A 17747-nucleotide genomic window follows, 5' to 3' on the forward strand; every position below is an offset into this window, starting at 1 on the left:
CAGGATCACCTGCTCAGCTTGACACAAGCAAGCAAGATGATTTTTAATAGGGCTAAATGTAACATATGCACCTAAGAACAGCTCTGATGCCCACAGTTTAGGAAGGATGTTGGTAAACTGAAGAAGGTTCAATGAAGAGCCATAAGTACCTATTCACGGAGCAACTATTTAATAATGAGCTCATTGATGTAACAGAGAGAGTTCTAACAGGGTCCAATGGCTGGAAGCAGGCCCTACAATGTGGGGAGCTGGAGATCACACAGGGAAATTTCCCCAGGCCTGGTGATTCTAAAGTGCCCAAAACTCCAGGCTACAGCTCTTGCTGCTGCTGCAGTAGCAGTGGCATCCAGCACCCTGGAGCACCCCACACCATGCTCTGGGCTGCTCTAAGGGTGGGGAGGGGGCGACTTGGTGTGCTCCAGACAGTGTTGAGGGCTGGCTGTCCCACCCCCGCAACTGTTCCACCAGAGGCCTCACCCCATCGGAAAATGCGGAGCTAGACCCCCCGCCACACCTTGAGCAGGAACCCGGCCTGGCTGTCAGCTCCCCTGGCTGGGAGTTGAAGCGAGACAAATTCAGACCAGAGATAAGACGTAACTTTGTCACACTGTGGGAAATTATCCGCTGGAACAGTTTACCGAGAGTCATGGTGGTTTCTCCATCATGGCCAGTTTGCAAATCAAGATTCAAGGTGTTTGAACGCTCGTGTCTAGAAATTATTGTGGGGCAGGTATCTGGCCTGTGACATTCTGGGAGTCAAACAACATGATCACAGTGATCCCTCTGGCCTTGCGATCTGAGAGCAGACAAGTCCTCCCAAAGAGGTGATCAACCCACCTGGACTGGCTTGGACATAGATCATCTCTCTCTGCTTCTAATTTCCTTGGTTCTACCATAGGCTGGGTTTGAGCTTAACAGCCCACTGGCATGGTACGTGTGTGATAACTACCCAGGGCCTTGGTTGCCTGGAGATGTACCTATGCAAACAGATATGCCACATGTATCACACATGCATATACAGAAATGTGAGCACTGACGGTAGGATCTAGAAATAAAGGGTGTAGACCTAGTTCTCCTAGCATCCCGAGGAGCTGGCTTAGACACGAAGTGGCAAAATTCTGACGCAAAAGCCAATGCAGCATTGTTTCCTAGAGTACATTCTCAACCCCCCAAGTCCCACTGAAGTTAAAGGGCCCAACAAACATCCTTAAATATTGTGCAGAATAGAAATGGATTTAAACATAGGCTTCAGAGTTTCCCACATCAAGGCCTGCTTGCTTTGTCCACTCTAGCTTTAAATGTTCTAAGCTCCCACTGGTTCAAATAGGAAAGGATTTTGCAGTCTAATAGGAAGTTTACCCTGACATCCAATCTAAACTTTCCTTTTTCTCAGTACGTTAGAGAAACACAACCCACTGACCGCACAGCTGCATGCCAACACACCAATACACAATAACACACCTTACAAACTTTATTTTCTACCTGGGAGAAAAACAGGACATTGTCAGCTAGTGAGAAAGAGTTGGTAATCCCTTATCGCCTAGATTTAGTCCAGAGTCGCCGCTTCATCTGCAGTGTAGTCCATTAGTCGAAAAGTGCTTTGGGAAGTAGAAGGTAGGATGCAGTCAGAGTTGTCAGAAGCAGCTCTCAAGGGCACTTAGACAATTCAATCCTTTTAAGAGCTGGGACTTAGTTATCACAAAGAAACAAACCTGATGCAAAACTGTTAATAAACAATCATTTGTCTTTTGTATCTGAGCAATGATTTATTAATGGATATCCAAATTGGCAAGGAGCTGCCAATAACTGTACGCAAGTGATGTTGCTTGTGGGTTTTCCCTCTTTGAAGTTTGCTGGTGTAAATCAGGAGTAACTGCATTGAAGTCTATGGGTTAGAGGGGAGTGCAATGGGCCACAGGGAAAGCACGTTCAGTCCCCAACCACAGCTAAAGAAAGGAAAGGGATACATCCCTTGCTGGCTAAAGTGCATTTGAAGTGGAGTTACAAATTCTTTAAGATGGTGATGACAGCTAGAAGGGCCCCCTCCTGAGACCCAGTGCAGGAGCTGCAGAGCAAGCTGCAGGATTACTCGCCTGAGTCAGGGCTGCTTACGTAAGCCTGTAATTCTCCCTACACAATACCCACTTCCAGCTTCTGCACATCACTAATTCTTTCTCATTGATTTTTTGCACTCTCCTGACAGGGATTATGACATTCAATAACAGAGCCCTGATGCTCTGGCTTTCTCCCATGCTGAAAGGAGCCTGATAGGGTGGGTCCCACCCCCAGAGCTGGCATACTTTTCTCAGCCCTGGGTAGTCATGGTGAGACAGTTCCCAAACTCCTTCCCCTCTGCGGTGTGGCTCGGAGGTTGGCTCAGCCTAAAACTCCCTCTCATGCATGTTACAAATGGGCCCACTGTGGTCATTTTGGTGCCTTTCCCATCCTCTGAATGCTCTTGTTCCAGCTGTCTGCTTACACGGGCAGGCATAAAATGCAAATAACTCACGGAAGGCCTGATCCTGCCACCCCCACCCACACTGTAGAGCATTTCCTCACTCCTGGCGATTTCACCCTGCATGAGCTTTGCAAAATCTGGGTTCATGACAAATTATAATTGTTGGACCATTTTCATTTCCAAAGGGGCCCTTTATCCTTCAGCAGAGAAAAATTTTGAGCTGCCAAGCGTACAGCTGCAGGGGGCTGTTCCTGCTTACTCGAGGGAGTAAGCCCATTGATTTCAAATGGGCTGGTTGCAAGAGGAAAGGGGTAAGGATGGCAGGCTGGGACCCCCTAGCAATTTCAGGGCCTGAATCTTGCTTCAGCTGCACCAGTTCCACCCTAGTATAACTGGACTGACTGCTGTTATATTAACATTTGGGGGGCAAAATTAACAGATTTAAACTTGGGATCTAAATTGCACTTTTACGTAGCTTTTCATTAGATCAACTTGTCTTGAAAACTCTAAGCCAGGCCCTCCCTGGTGTAAATTGGGGTTGTACCATTGGCTTCAGCGGAGCTGTACTGACTCAGACCAGTTGGGGATCTGGCTCATCAACTGGAGCATGAGCTGTGTGTTGTAAATGAGGGCCTGATTCTGCCCACAGTCATTCCATGGTTAAAGATTTCTGGAAAGCTGACACTGGTGCAGAACTGATAATATCAACAAACAGCTAGAAACATTATAGGGAATGAAAGGGCACCCTCAGCTAGAAATCTGGGCCCCGAGCCTCAGCTAGTGTGACCCAGAATAGCTTCAGAGACGTCTGGGATGGTTCTCCCATTTACACTGATTGAAGATCTGAAAATATAGCAACTCTATAGAAAATTTCACACAATCAATGTCAGGGTCTCCGAGTCCCCTTGCCAATGTTTATCACTGTATAAACACATTTGCCCATTACCGTTTTTATTTTCCCCTGGTTGCTGTGTGAAGGACAAACCCTAACTAAGACCTGACTGAGGACCCCAATCTTGCAATTTACTCTGCTCAGATAAACCCCCCCTGCAGAGCCATGGTGACGTTACTGAGACTCTACACAGTTACAGGAGGGCATTCAGGAAGGACTGATTGCTGCGTCAGGGGCCGGACAGAGGAGAGCAGACACTGACCATGCGTAAAGTGCCGTCAAAGGCTCAGAGCAAACAAAATCAAATGAATTTCCTCTCTCTTCTCTTCCAGGTCTCATAGTCGCAACTCAGAGCAGGAGTAGGCACAACTGTGGAGCTTTTTAAATTGATGGTGTCCCTTTGTATTCCATTGATCTGCATTGAGCTAGGAGAACTTTGAAAAGGGAGCTGAATTTTGCTGGAAACGTCAAGTCCCTTTTAAATAAGGACAGTTATCACATGAGTTAAAAGGAAAGTTTCATAGGGGAGCTACAAGTAAAAGAGTCTTTTCAACAAGGGGCTGCCGGCTAAGGTTGCCCACAGTCCCTTATTACAAGGGCAACAATAAGTCCTGTGACACTTCATAGACCAACGGATATTTTGGAGCATAAGCTTTCGTGGGCAAAGACCAGCTTTGTCAGATGCATGAGTGGATCTGATGAAGCAGGTCTTTGCCCATGAAAGCTGATGCTCCAAAATATCTGTTAGTCTATAAGGTGCCATAGGACTTGTTGGTTTTGAAGATACAGACTAACTCGGCTACCTCTCTGATACTTATTACAATGGTATTTCTTATGTTTTCCTCTCTGTACAAGATCACAAATTCCTGAGTGCTGCAAAAAGGAGCAAGAAATGTCCCTTGTGAATGTAGGTGAGTACTGCTTTGACATTATTATTATTATTATTATTATTAATGATAATGATAATAATATCAGGAGATGAGGTGGGGGCTGTGTACTAAGAAAACCATCCCATAATTTTAAACACATTGTTGGCGACCTGACTACCAGCAAATACACCTGCAAAACTGAGCCACAAACGGAAACCTACACAAATTGAAAGAAAAGGTTGGACTGGAGCCTTCTGCAGGTAAATGTTGCCTTCACGCCAGTGGGACATTCCTTTGCATAAGGCCTTTGGTGTCCAGCCCAAGATCAAAGCTATTTTGAAGAACTGCATCAAGCCTCAGTACAAAATGCTGACCACTCCCCCAACACTGGCGCATTTGTAATAAGTGAACTCCAGCACGGTGATATACCCTGCTTTGTAGTTCCCGAGAACATGTACACCAATGATTGTACCTGTCTGGCTCAGGCCAGGGACCAAAATCTTGGACATTCACATCTTCAGTGCGTCTGCATCACATCAGATTGGAAGAGAACCCACGCAGTTTCTTTCCATGTGGCATCTCTAAGCTATGGTCTTTCCATCCCCACAACTAAAACACTCAGGGGCTTGTCATCTGGGGTCTCAATGAAAGCATCATCCTTCTCTCTGGCCTTGCCCAGAGCACCCTGAGCCTGCTCCAATCCATTCAGAATGCAGCTGCAAAGAGGGCTTTCCTTCCTCGTTGCATTGTCTATGTGATCCCTTCAGCCATTCCCCTCTCCTGGCCCCCAGGAGATACTTCATGGCCTATTCCTTCATGGCCTACTTCAGGATACTTCATGGCCTATTCCTGCCCTGTTTCTCATTCACCAGTGAGCTGTCCACACTCACCTCTGATCAGCTCCCTGGTTATATTTCCATGCCAGCACCTCCCTGCTTTCTCCCACGCTGGCCTCCACGCTTGGGATGAGCTCTCCAGAATCACCTGCAAAGCTCTGGGGGCATCACCATCCCCTTTCAAATCCCTCCTTAAATCTCTCCTCTGCAGCCACGCCTACAAAAAATTGACAGGGGGTAGGCAGCTACTCTGCAGACACCCCTGCAGACCCTACTACCCAATATGGCCTTGCTGTTCTCTTCTGCTCCCTCTTTGATCTGAATACATTGGGTATCTCTTGTCCCTTCATTCTGTAGGGCAGGGACCAACATTTTTTGCTCTGTGACCTCTGGAGCTTAGTGCAGGCACCTCTACAGCTTGAGCTAAAGGCCAGAGGCCTCTCAGCTTAGCCTGTAGAGGACACTCATTCTTTCACTGTGAAGTGGTCTAGGTACCACCACCTGGGACAGTTAACCACATGTAGGTGTGTGGGTTACATTAATACTAAATGCAGTAGGGTCTCAAGATTCGCAAACTTAATATTCACAAATTCAATTATTCGCAAGCAGCCAAGCGGCCACTTCCCCTGGGGCTCTGGGCAGGAGCGCCAGCAGCCGCCTCTTCCCCCAGGGCCCCAGGCAGGAGCACCAGCAGGCGGGCTGTGGGTGGGAGCCACACTGGCGAAATTCAACATTCGCAAGGATCCTCACCATGGAACCCTCATGAATGTTGAGAGCCTCCTGTACTACTAAATAAAAGTAATGTTTCGTAATAACAGAGTTTTCCTTTGAACAGCATGAAATGTCAATTGCATCTCAAGATATCCCTATGTATGGAACTAAATAAGGTGGTTTATTTTCCACCTGATTCTACATGACCTGTCCAAGGAATAGAACCAGCTAGCCTGACACCCACTCTCCTGCTCTAACATACTGTGACTCCCGTCTCAGATCTATAAGATGCACTGCACAGGCAGTCACTCTACATGATCTGCTGGCTCCTTCTGGCCTTAAATGCTGTGATTCTCTGATATAGGCCTGGTCTGTCCTAGGCCTTGTCTATACTACAAAATTAAAGTCATGCTAAGTTAGGTCACCATACAGTCACTGCAGTTATAACTGAAGTGCTTCATGTCCACACTGCAGTCCCCACCAGGGGTTGTTCTACCAACTTAACTCTATGGGACGTTGTGGGGCAATGGGAGCCCTCAATCCCCTGGCCTGGGGCAAACAGCCCAAGCTGTCAGCCCCAGGCAGCAGGACTTTGGCCCTGACAGCCAGCAAGCAATGCAGCGTCTACATGGACACCGTGTTGCTCTAAAGACTTTGACCTATGCTCTACACCTCTCATGGAGGTGGAGTAGTTAGGTCAGTGCCATGGGCAGGAGCAAGGCTATAGTGTGGACACTTACAAAATTAATTTGGCATAAGCTACCTGTGGAGTGTAGATCAACTCTCCCTCTCTCTGCCTCTCTAATTCTGTTGGTCTCTGTCTAACTCTAACACTCAGCTGTGTAGGCCAAGTCCCAGAAAACTAAGTCAGCAGAATTACATCACTCAGGGGTGTGAAAAATCCACATCCCGAGCTGCGTGGTTAAGCTGTACTAAGTCCCCAACTAGACAGCGCTTGGGGGACAGAAGATTTCATCCAGCCATCTAACTATATTAAAACCCGCAAGTTAATGGACTAATGGGGGAGGGAGCAATATCCATTAATCCCGAAAGTCGGTTAAATCTGCGGGTTTACTGTACAGTCAGTTTCACTGAACAATAACAATTAGTGTGATGAGACTTGTTTACATATAGATCTTCTGAAAGATTAATATACCAGCAACATACCCAAAGTAGAAACCATCCTTCCCAGCTCTTCTCCGCTCCAATGCTGAAGGCAGAGCGCTGTGGTTCCCAGGTTCCAGCCCCCTAGACTCTGCCCTGAGTGAGGGGGCTCCTCCGGCTCTGAGCTGCCAGCGCTCAGGGCACAGAGCAGGGGATCCTCAGCCATGGGGAGAGGGCGGGACCCAGCAGTCTCAGCCATGGCAGGGACTTGGCAGCCACTGGCAGGGACTCCATGGCTGCGGCAGTCTCAGCCACGGGCGGGGGGACCCCGCAGCGTCACCATTTACAGTACCTAGCTGGGCATATACACGGAGAAGGGAATGATAAAAACAAAGCCAACTTTTGGAGAATCCATAGCCCAAGCCTCTATATCCACTGTTCCACTAATTCTCACCTTCAACAATCTATTCCCCTCCCTTTGCCTATTTTTCCCCATTTGTAAAAGGAGGCTAGTGATATTCACATGTGCTTGCCAGTGTTCATGGCAAGCTGTGTGCTGTTATGGCTGCCCAGGAGAGATTCAAATGCTGTCCAGTTGATAAGCAGCGCACCCGTACAAGGGTTTTTTTTTAATGCTGGTGGTGCACATTTGCATGCGCCTTGGTGCACACAACAAAAATTATTCCACACATGGAGGGAAAAGACTAGCAAGAACATTGATCATGGCCAATCAGTGCAAGAGCTGCAGGTGAATCAATCTGGAGTATTAATGCCTGACTGTCCCCGCCTTTGAAAAACAGCAATACTAATTTCCCAGATGCTCTGCTCAAGGCCGCCTCCGTGACCCCGCACGAGCCTTTGAACCAGAGCACACCACCCAATGTTTGTTTATGCACGAGTCCCATTTGGCGCCTTCCTACGGCGCAACGGCAGGGTATGGCCCTCTAAGTATATGCCATTAAAATGTGCATGCTTCCTGAAAGCAATATGGAACGGCTAAATATACTGTGCACAAATCTGTTTACGCTAATAATGGCTGGGAGTCTGCCATCCATATGACTGCAAGAAACCATCACTGCAACATAAATTAACTGAAAATTGCAAAAGACAGAAACTAACTGTCTTTTTTCCCTTCTCTCCCCTTCCCGCCCCTCAGCCTGGGAAGGGGGAAGCACAGACATTAGCATCTTTGCTGCTGACAAGGATGGCTCTGCTTGCCAAGCTGACAGAGTTTTCTCTGGGCATTCTACTCCATCTCACCAGCACAATCAGTGTCTCGAGCATCTGCAGAGAGAAGATGAGAAATGATCTCCGCTGAGGGCCGGCAGAGCTCCTCTTCCCTTGCTCTTTTTCGAGAAACAGTTGAGGGTTTGCTGAAAACCACTCCATAGATTAATCCCTAACATGGAAACCCTGCAGCAGTCAGTGCAAGAAATGAGCCTTTCAGCCCCCAGCCCTGAAATCAGTAGCCAAACTGCAGTGGTAACAGGCATGGTCCAGAAAATATATCAAGGATGAACATGCTTTGTTTGCCGTATAGGGCCTGATTTAGCTCCTCTTACTCCCTGCTGAGCAAATTCTTTGCTCTGAGGGGAAGGAATGTTTCCCTAAGCGACTGATTTGTACCCAAAGGGATGGTGGAGAAATCAATCGACTGAAAAAACCGCCTCTAGTTCTCAGAAATACTGCTTTGGGCACTTCAGCTGAAATGAGGAATAAACACACACAATATTTATCCACATTCCTGGGAAATCTCAGAGGAGACGTAAGGGCCCGAGTCATTGTTTTGGCACGGGCAGATTGCTAACTTATTTAAATTAAAAAAAAAAGCAACTTAAAAAAATTGGCAGCTCCCGGCGTATTAGTCGAAAAGCTGCAGACTTGGCTCCCAGTCACCTCAGCAACATAATGTTAAATGGCATCAAGACAGTATATCAGCCATTTACATATGTTGCTTATAGACGCCAAACTTATTAACACAATAAAACTGCTGCTAAGTTGCCTCCCTGCCTATTTGTCTTGTTGAGAATGTCAATGTTGTAAGCACCTAGCAGGCTCGGAGGGAAACACACTCGGTTTGCCTTTCATACGGCAATGGGGAAAATAAATATATGAATCATCTAAGGTCCCATAAACCATTTCCAAACAAATCTTTCCAGCAGAAAAATTCATAGATGAGAAAGCCTGAAGGGTCCATTGTCATCACAGTCGGATTTGCAGAGAATCTCACCTAACAATTTCTTTATCAAGCCCAAAACGACAGCATATCTTATAGGAAACCAGCCAACGGGAAAGACTCAGGTGACTGAGAACTCAACATGCCCCTACAGGATTTATTCCCATGGCTAATCTCCCTCCCTGCTCAAAATGTGTATCTTTCTGGACAGCGAGATGTTCAGCAAAAGTTCCTCTAAGTAATAATCCCCAGCAATTTACCGTACCCAACACTATTAACTGATGAGTCCTGGAAAGAAAGTCATCTTCTTCCTGGCTACCATTTGATAACAAGCAGGATGTCTTCATGTCATCCTGCTATTTGAAATCTGTTGATGGCTGACCAGCCCAATTCTGAAGCCGCAGGTCTCATCATAGGTGATGGAGGGGCTCAAAGCAGCTTTGATGCTCTTTTCTTCTTCTCTGCCTCTCCTCATCTGCACTGCGATGGGACCTCCCAAATTGCACCACCCCCTCATGGATTACAGCTCTCCACTGGGGACCGTCCTGGGCAAGGTTCTCCCAAGTGTCGACACTGATGAGGCATATTTTATGTGTGCCTTCAACACATCCTTATATTGCTTCCGCGGGCCCTCAGCGCTCCTCTGTCCTTCCTTCAACTTGGAAAACAGAATCTGTTCTGGGAGGCCCTGATCAGACATCTGAACTACATGACCAGTCTAACGAAGTTGTTGATTAATGATAATGGCATCAATGCTGGTCATGTTGGACTCTTCCCAGATACTAGTGTTTGTGTGCCTATCCCCCCAACAGAGATTTAGGAGTCTCCTGAGGCAGCATTGATGATATTGTTCAGGTGCCTTCAAATGACACTTGTATGTTGTCCAGGTTTCATGTGTACAGTAGCGTTGGAACAACCACTGCACGGTATACAAGGAGCTTTGTCTTGGGATAGGTGTCCCAGTTCTTCAAGACCCTTTGTCTCAGGTGGATGAGTGCAGAATCTGCACAGCTCAGATGATGATGGATTTCTGCATCAACGTCGACTTTAGCAGAAAGATGACTTCCAAGTTAGGGGAAATGCTCCACATTTTCCAGCAGTTCTCCGTTGACTTCAGTAGAAGGTGCATGAGATTGTCCCATTGGTGATAGTTGGTGGAGTATTTTGGTCTTTTTGATGTTCAGTGTGAAACCAAAATCTCAAGGAAGTAGCCAGTCAGTATTTAATGTGCCCATTTTACAGAAGCATCACTGAGGCATAAAGCACAGTGAAGTGAGTGTTAACAGGTCCTATAAGACAGCAATAGGACTTGGAGAGTTCAGTGCTTTACCCACTCTTCCATCCTCTGTGGAGATAAGACTAACCAATTGGTGTGATAAGAAAAGTTTAGGGGTTGTTAGTAGTAACCACACATGGGTCGCCAAGCAGGACTTTCCATTGATCTCAAGCAGCTGGAAGATTGCATAAAAACCAGTGGCATGACAGAGTCCCTTACACACCTTTATGGCCCCACCAGGCAACAAGGGCATTTCCCGGGCAATTGCCTTTCAGGCGCACCAACAACATTTCCAGGGATTAGAACAAAGATGTCTGTGATTCCCAACTGTCCTGCTGGTCTGAAGCAGGAATCAGACGAGGGTTCCCTCTAACTTTTCCATCCATGGGCAGAATAAATTTTGTTACGTGCACTGAGGCATGTGCCACAGTTCACCAATAATAGAAACACACGCCACTGGCTGTGGGGGCTCTGCTCATCAGCTGGGCGACACCTGTATCTCTCCTGGGCGGCCGCCCAAGTGCTCAGCTACAGGGATCATTCAATCAGACTGCTCTTCGGTTTGATTAAAGCACCTTCACCTGTGGTTTCCAGGCCCCCATGGATGGCTCAGGCTTCCTCATGATCTGGGCTCCTCCCATGGACCTGAGCCCCTGAATCCAGGTAAAGGGGGTGTGACTGGTTATGGCTAGACACCCACAGGAGACTTCAGGGCTCCTGGCTCTAAGGAAAGTGGGAGATTTTCCTGCATTCGGGAGTTCTGTACTCGGCATTTCGAAGGGCCAGATCCTGCAGCCTGTGCTCATGCAGGTCCCTATAGGCTGCGGCTGGAGTAAGACTCTGCCCCGCCTTGCAGCCAGAGTGGGTGAGCTGGCTGCAGAACGAAGGCTCTGACTCTGTACTGCGCTGAGTCCTTCCCAACGCCCTATCACAGGAGCCCCTGCGCATATTTCCAGTGAAACCAAAGCACCGAGCTGGGAAGACCTGCCCTCCCTTCTGCAAGGCTCTCCCAGCTAAGGGCAGTGGAGGAGAGCCCCGACAGGACTACGCATGGAAAGACAAGAGGCAGGAAATGAGAAAAAATCCATCTTACCTCTGCTTCTGCCTCCAAATTCAGTGCAGAGCAGGATCCAACAGCTGTGGAGACATGCTGGGTGCAGCAAGTCTGACTGGGTACCAAACCCAGGAGACGCTCCTTATCCACTCCAGCACTTCTTGTGTGCTCCTTGGGGATGGACCATGCCAGGAGCATCGCAGATCTGGCCAGTTAGCAGAGCTGTTGATGAGCGGACACCATATGGGCGTGCTGGTGAGTGGCTGTGATTGTGAGAGGCGCAGGTGCTAATGTTATCAGAGTGTTTTCTTTAAAGGAGCTGCCCTGGGTAGATTGCCGCTAGACCCAGAATACATTTGACTAACAAAGGCCAAGGTCCTGCGTTCTTCCTGCACCCAGCCCTCATGGTTAGAAAGAGATTGGATTGCACATTGGATGCAGAACATAAGAACGGTCACACTGGGTCAGACTAAAGGTCCATCCAGCCCAGTCTCCTGTCTTCCGTCAGTGGCCCAGGTGAAGTGCCCAGAGGGAAGGAACAGAGCAAGTGATCCCTCCCCTGTCACCCTTTCCCAGCTTCTGACAGAGGACTAGAAGAACTAGGGGACACCAAATGAAATGAACCGGCAGCAAGTTGAAAACTAATAAAAGAAAGTTCTTTTTCCCACAGCGCACAGTCAACCTGTGGAACTCCTTGCCGGAGGAGGCAGTGAAGGTTAGGACTATAAGAGAGTTCAAAGGCGAGCTACATAAATTCATGGAGGTTAGGTCCATAAAAGGCTATTACCCGGGGGTTAAGAATGGTGTCCCTGGCCTCCGATTGTCAGAGGCTGGAGATGGATGGCAAGGAGTTAAGTTGCTAGATCATTGTCTTGAGTCCACCCCCTCTGGGGCACCTGGCACTGGCCACTGTCAACAGACGGGATGCTGGGCTAGATGGACCTTTGGTCTGACTCAGTAATGGCCATACTTATGCTCTTATAGAGGCCTGGGACACCATTCCTACCCATCCTGGCTAATAGCCATTGATGGACCTAACCTCTGTGAACTCATCTAGTTCTATTTGGACCCCCGGTAATGTCCTGATGTTCACAACATCTGTCAAGAAATTCCTCTGGTTGGCTGTGTGCCGCATGAAGAAATATTTCCTTTTGTTGGTTTTAAACCTGCTGCGCATTATTTTCATTGGGTGACCCCTGGTGCTTGCATTATGGGAACAAGTAAATAACTTTTCCTTGTTTACTTTCTTAACGCCAGCCATGATTTCACAGACCTCTGTCACATCCCCCCTTAGTCCCCTCTTTTCTAAGGTGAAAAGTCCCAATCTTTTATGGGGAGCTAAAAGCAGTGGGGATTTCCCCCTTTCCTGCCTGGCTTCAGAGAGCAGCATCTCCCAGCCCCCCTCGTCTGGTGCAATGAGAGCTCCCCCGCCCGTCTGTCTGTTGAACCACAGTCTCTGCAGGCCCCTACACACTCCCTCCCGCCCGTCACCCCATAGTCCTGTGAGATGGTCTGGCCCTTTTTGCCAGCTCTCCACATTCCAACAGCAGGCTCATTGGAAGCCTTGGAGTGAAACGTGTGGCTGCTGGGCCCCATTTGCAGCTTGCACTTGAAGTACTCGGCGCACACTAGGACCATGTGGGATTGAGCCCCCCCAGCCAGTGGAAATCAGGTCAGTCCTGCCATGCTCCCTTTTACAGAGGGGGAAACTGAGGCACCGCAGGTGACTTGGCCAAGGTTGCACAACAGGTTAGTGAGTGAGCTAAGGTTAGACCCTGAGCTGTATTAGAGCCACCCATTAGAAGACACTGCCTATCACTTCCAAGAGCACAACATCATGGGGCAGCACCTGCTGCCCTCACAACACATCTGGACACCAACCCTTAACCACTTCCATGGATTAGGTTTGCGGAGTGGCCAAGCCTAACTTCAGGGGAGTCCAGCCCTTCTCCTCCATACCAGCAGGGGTGTCTTATAAGCTCTGCTCTAGGTCGAACCAGGGCCCTGGGTTTGGTGCAGGAATCACCAGGTGATGTTCAATGGCTGGTGTAAGGCAGGAGGTTCTGACTGGTCCCAGCTGGCCTTAGAGTCTAGGGCTAGCTTTCCTGAGACTGGAGGATGCTCGGAGTTCACAGCTGGCCCACCACGTGCCTGCCTGAGCTGTAGAGAGAGAAAGACCATTCAAACCTGCACTGCTACCCCCCAGGTAACTTGACAGGCTTCTACTTCCTGGGTTGCTATGGAGACAGACACCCGGATGACATCCAGAAAACGGGGTGCAGAGAGGAGGGGGTTTGGGCACTAGATGAGAGCCCTGGAGTGCCACAGTTTGGGATGGAGACTGTCTCTCTGCTCCTTCCTGGCTGGATCCCTCGCCTAGAGTTCCCTAGAAGCACCTTTAGCTACCTAATGAACATAAGCTAACCAGGGAACCCAGTTACACTCTGAGTTTCCCCTTCTTCACTCACACATATGGTTCCACCTTGCAGCTGAGTGTCAGCCATGGGTCAGAGCGAAGCTAAAACATTGATCAGAGCCGGATCCTGTCTACCCAGCAAGGGTAACAAGGCTGTAACTAAAGCACCTCATTGCATTGTCCTTTCCAGCATGGACAGACACTTCCATGTAATAGATAAGGCCTTTGGTGCGATGACAGGAAATGAGAACCTCTCACCACTGCAGTTCCATCAAGAGTAGGGGCCCTAGAGCAGACAAGGCTCAGGCGCAGCCTGGCATTTTTACCGCTGTGCCATCTAGAACTGTCCTGCTCAGGGTTGGGTGGTGATGAAATTGCAGTTACGAGGCCCACCCTGGCATCAGTTCAGTAGGAATCACAGACAGGCAGTGTGGCAAAGAGCCAGTGGGGGCTGGCAACCAAGCCCCTACAGAGGGCAACAGGAACTCTTGTATCAGCTCCACGCGCTTTCACTGACTTGGTGGTGACAACGGCCAAGTCCCTGCCCTGCTTTGTGCCTCAGTTTCCCCTCCCACTCATCATCTGTCCAAATTGTAAGCACTACAGGTACGGACTGTTTTTATACCCAGCACAATGGGCCCCTGATTTCAGCCTTGACCTCCAGATGCTAATGAAACGCATTTCAGTGCAGAGCCTGTACACATCAGAGAACAAACAGGGAGCTAAGGCGGGAGTTGTGTGCCACCGGCTTTTGAGCAGAGCTCAGTGGGAAGCCCTGTTCTAACACAGGTGCACCGGTCTGGTCTGGGTTTCCTTTTAGTAGGGATATATGGGTGGTTACATGGGACCAGCCCCATGAAGCCAATGGTCCCAGGACAAGGTGTCAAATGCTTTTTTGCTTCTGTAGCTCTTTCCACGCCTGGTTCCCCCAGTGCTTTACAGGTACTGTTCTCCACAGCCCCTTGTAGGCATATCAGCTCTGGGTTATTATCCCTGTGCCCAGATGGGAAAACTGGGGTCCTTTTCTACTCAGCAGAAGGACGCCTCCTTCTGTTCTGGCAGAGCGCTCCAGCCTTTTCCCTGGAATCCAAAACCACAGCTCAGCTCCAGACTGGTCACCTGGGTATCTCCCCTGGCCTTTCACTACACTCCACCTGACCTGAGCAGTGTACTTAATAATCAACCAAATTTAAGAACAGCTGCCCCTTCCAGCCTAGGTCTACACACTGCCCGGTTGGTTTACTAATTGCAGGACCCAATCCCTGACCGGACGATACACTACAAGGCACAGCAGTGAGCAAACCGGCAAAATTAACAGCGGTTACTCTTGTCCTTGCTGCTTCCTTATTTCTGAGCCAGGTGGTATCTTACATGGCCACTTGTGAATTCATGCTTTGGCCACAGCTAACCGCTGGTCTCCTTCCTTGTTCCTGCAAGGCACACGGTGGGAAGCCAAGTGACTTGTCCAACACAGAAGTAGGACAGCGGGGAAGAGAACACAGGCGTCCTGTCTAAAACAACGAGAAGTCCTGTGGCACCTGATAGATTCACAAATAGTTCTCAGTTCACTCCCCCCGGTGCACCTGCTATTGGCCACTGTCGGAGGACAGGACACTGGGTTGGATCGGTCTGAGCCAGTGAGGCCGTTATTATGTTCCTAGGACTTCTTGTGTTTGTGGATACAGACTAACCCAGCTACCCCACTGATACTGGTTTCCTGACTCTGAATGATCATCAGAGAGCTCTCCATGTTAGTCTGTATCTTCGAGAACAACAAGAAGTCCTGTGGCACCTTATAAACTAACCGATATTTTGAAGCATAAGCTTTCGTGGGCAAAGACCTGCTTCATCAGACCCCCACTCATGCATCTGACGAAGTGGGTCTTTGCCCACGAAAGCTTATGCTTCAAAATATCGGTTAGTCTATAAGGTGCCACAGGACTTCTTGTTGTCCTTAATGAGCATGTTTTCCCTCTCCATCTATGATCTGTCTCTCTGTCTAAATTCCTGAGCAGGGGAGGGATGGGTCTGTCCTTAACCTGGGAAACCAGGCAAAAGGGAAAGCTTGGGAGACACAACCCACTAATTGGGGTTATGGGTTAGGTGTACAGGACACCCTGATTTGAAATATTTCTGCATTACCTGAGCTGAAGGAAATCTGTGAGGAGTGAAAAGCCGCACAGAACAGCCTCAGTCTGTGGGGTAACTCCTGGCTGGCCTGGCGGGGAGGCGTTTGCTTGGTTCTGGGGTGCAGGTTTCCTCCCCCAGAGGTGTGCCCCAGCAGCAACATACCCTGTGGTTAAGTCATGCCCTCCACGTGACTTCTCGGAGTTCCCAAACTTCTTGTGGCCAGGAGCAGAGCAGGCCTGGTGGGAAAGAGATCAGCGTTGCAGATAAAATTCCTGCCGCAGCCCGGGAACAGCCTCACCAAACTAACAATTCGGCGCGTTCACAAGGAAACGCTGCAGCGCTTTGAAGTCCGCTTAACGGGGAATGTCCCGTCAGGCCGCCAGCCCACCCTGCCCTTTGATGCTGGGGCTGATGCGTTACCGATTAACCCGGCCAAAGCGCCTCCAGCGCGGGGAAGCTGCAACCACGGAGCTCGTCTCCCCGGGGAAGGGCTGAGCGAGGCGGCGGGGAAGCACGAGCGAGAAGGAAGGAAGGGGGCCGGGGGGAGGATAACAGCCCCCGTGCAAACTGCATGAACTCGCAGCCCCGGGGCCGGGGCCTCTCCCCTCCGGGGCGCGCCTCTGCGCGGTTCCTTTCCCCTTGGCTCGCCGGCTGCAGAGCAGACCCCTTCCTCCGTTACCCCAGCGCGCACGAAATGCCCTACGCCGCCCAACCCTAACCCCGTGCGCGCTCAGGATCTGGCCCCCTCCAGCCGCTCGGCCCGGCTAGTTACCAGCACGGAGCCCGCTTCAGTTCACACCGTCTCCGGAGCTGGGTTGCGGGTAACACCGACTCGACCCCGAATTGTCTCCAGCGCCGATTGCCATCACTTTCCCCTCCGAGAGCTGCTTCTCGCCTCTTCCCCCGAGGAGCCCCTCGGCTGCCTCTCGGTCGACACAGATCAAAACTGCTTCCAGCTTCGCCCTGGAGAAATCCCGGGCCGCCCTTTGTGGCTGGAACGATCCAGCCCCTAAACTTTCCGAGCCGCGCCTGCGATTTCCCGGCGAGCCTTCCCCCGGGCGGGTTTCCGCGAGAAATTCCTGTTTCCCGGCCCCGGCGGCGGAGCCGACTCCTGGGACCGGGATCCCGCCGGAAACCAAAGGCAGGGGAGAGGCTCAAGGTGCCTTGAGATTTCTGGTGGTTTTCGGGCGACGGGCAACCTCCTGCGGGGAGTCCCCGGGCGGGTCGGGGTCGGATCGCGCCGTGTAATTACCCCCTGTTCGCCAAGGGGAAGGGGCGCGAGTTAGCGCCGGGTTTCGGAGCCAGATCTGCGCCTCTTCGGCCGCCGCAGCCAGGCAGGGCGCGAAGTGAAATTGACCAGCTCTGCGTTCTCCCCCGGGAGAGCCGAAGTAACAACGCCGCTCTACGAGCCAGCGGCTCGGAGCGTGGGGCGATCGGAGCCCGAGGGGGTCTGCGGGCCCGCAGCCCCTTCCCCGCCGCGCAATGCGCAGGGCGCAAAATGCAGCCGCGCCCGTTCGCCCGGTTCCTTATTTGTTTTACGGCCCCTGCAACAACGACTCCCCGGGTTCTGCGCCCGCCGCGCGGCCGCGAGCCCGAGGAACCGGCGTCTCTCTCTTTGCAAAAGGAGCCGGGGCCCTGCCGAACCGGCCCCGGCGAAGCGGGGTTCCACGGGGTACTTAAGCCGCATTTTTTCCGGCACGGGGGCGAAAGCCGGCGGGGCAGAAACGGAAGAGCGGGGGCCGGGGAACGGGAAGTCATTTGGTTGCTCCCCAGCCCAAGGGGTGGCTTAAAGAAGCTCCGGGAAACAGGCAGCCGCTGAGCGGGG

General features: G+C 50.4%; 1 long non-coding RNA gene across 2 annotated transcripts in view; it reads right to left on the minus strand.

Moving 5' to 3' along the window:
- The window catches only part of LOC142012302 (uncharacterized), a 33289-nt gene extending 16406 nt beyond the window's left edge, over positions 1 to 16883 (minus strand). The window contains exons 1-3 of one of the 2 annotated variants that reach the window (XR_012645301.1): positions 16695 to 16883; positions 16085 to 16158; positions 11416 to 11598 (exon numbers count right to left, since the gene is read on the minus strand). This is a non-coding gene — a long non-coding RNA (uncharacterized LOC142012302). Of the gene's footprint in view, positions 1 to 11415; positions 11640 to 16084; positions 16232 to 16694 lie in introns of those variants that run through there. The other variant, XR_012645302.1, reaches the window with a different exon arrangement.
- Between the last annotated feature and the right edge of the window lie 864 nt (positions 16884 to 17747).

The sequence above is a fragment of the Carettochelys insculpta genome, chromosome 4 (assembly GCF_033958435.1).
Source record: "Carettochelys insculpta isolate YL-2023 chromosome 4, ASM3395843v1, whole genome shotgun sequence".
NCBI lineage: Eukaryota > Metazoa > Chordata > Testudines > Carettochelyidae > Carettochelys > Carettochelys insculpta.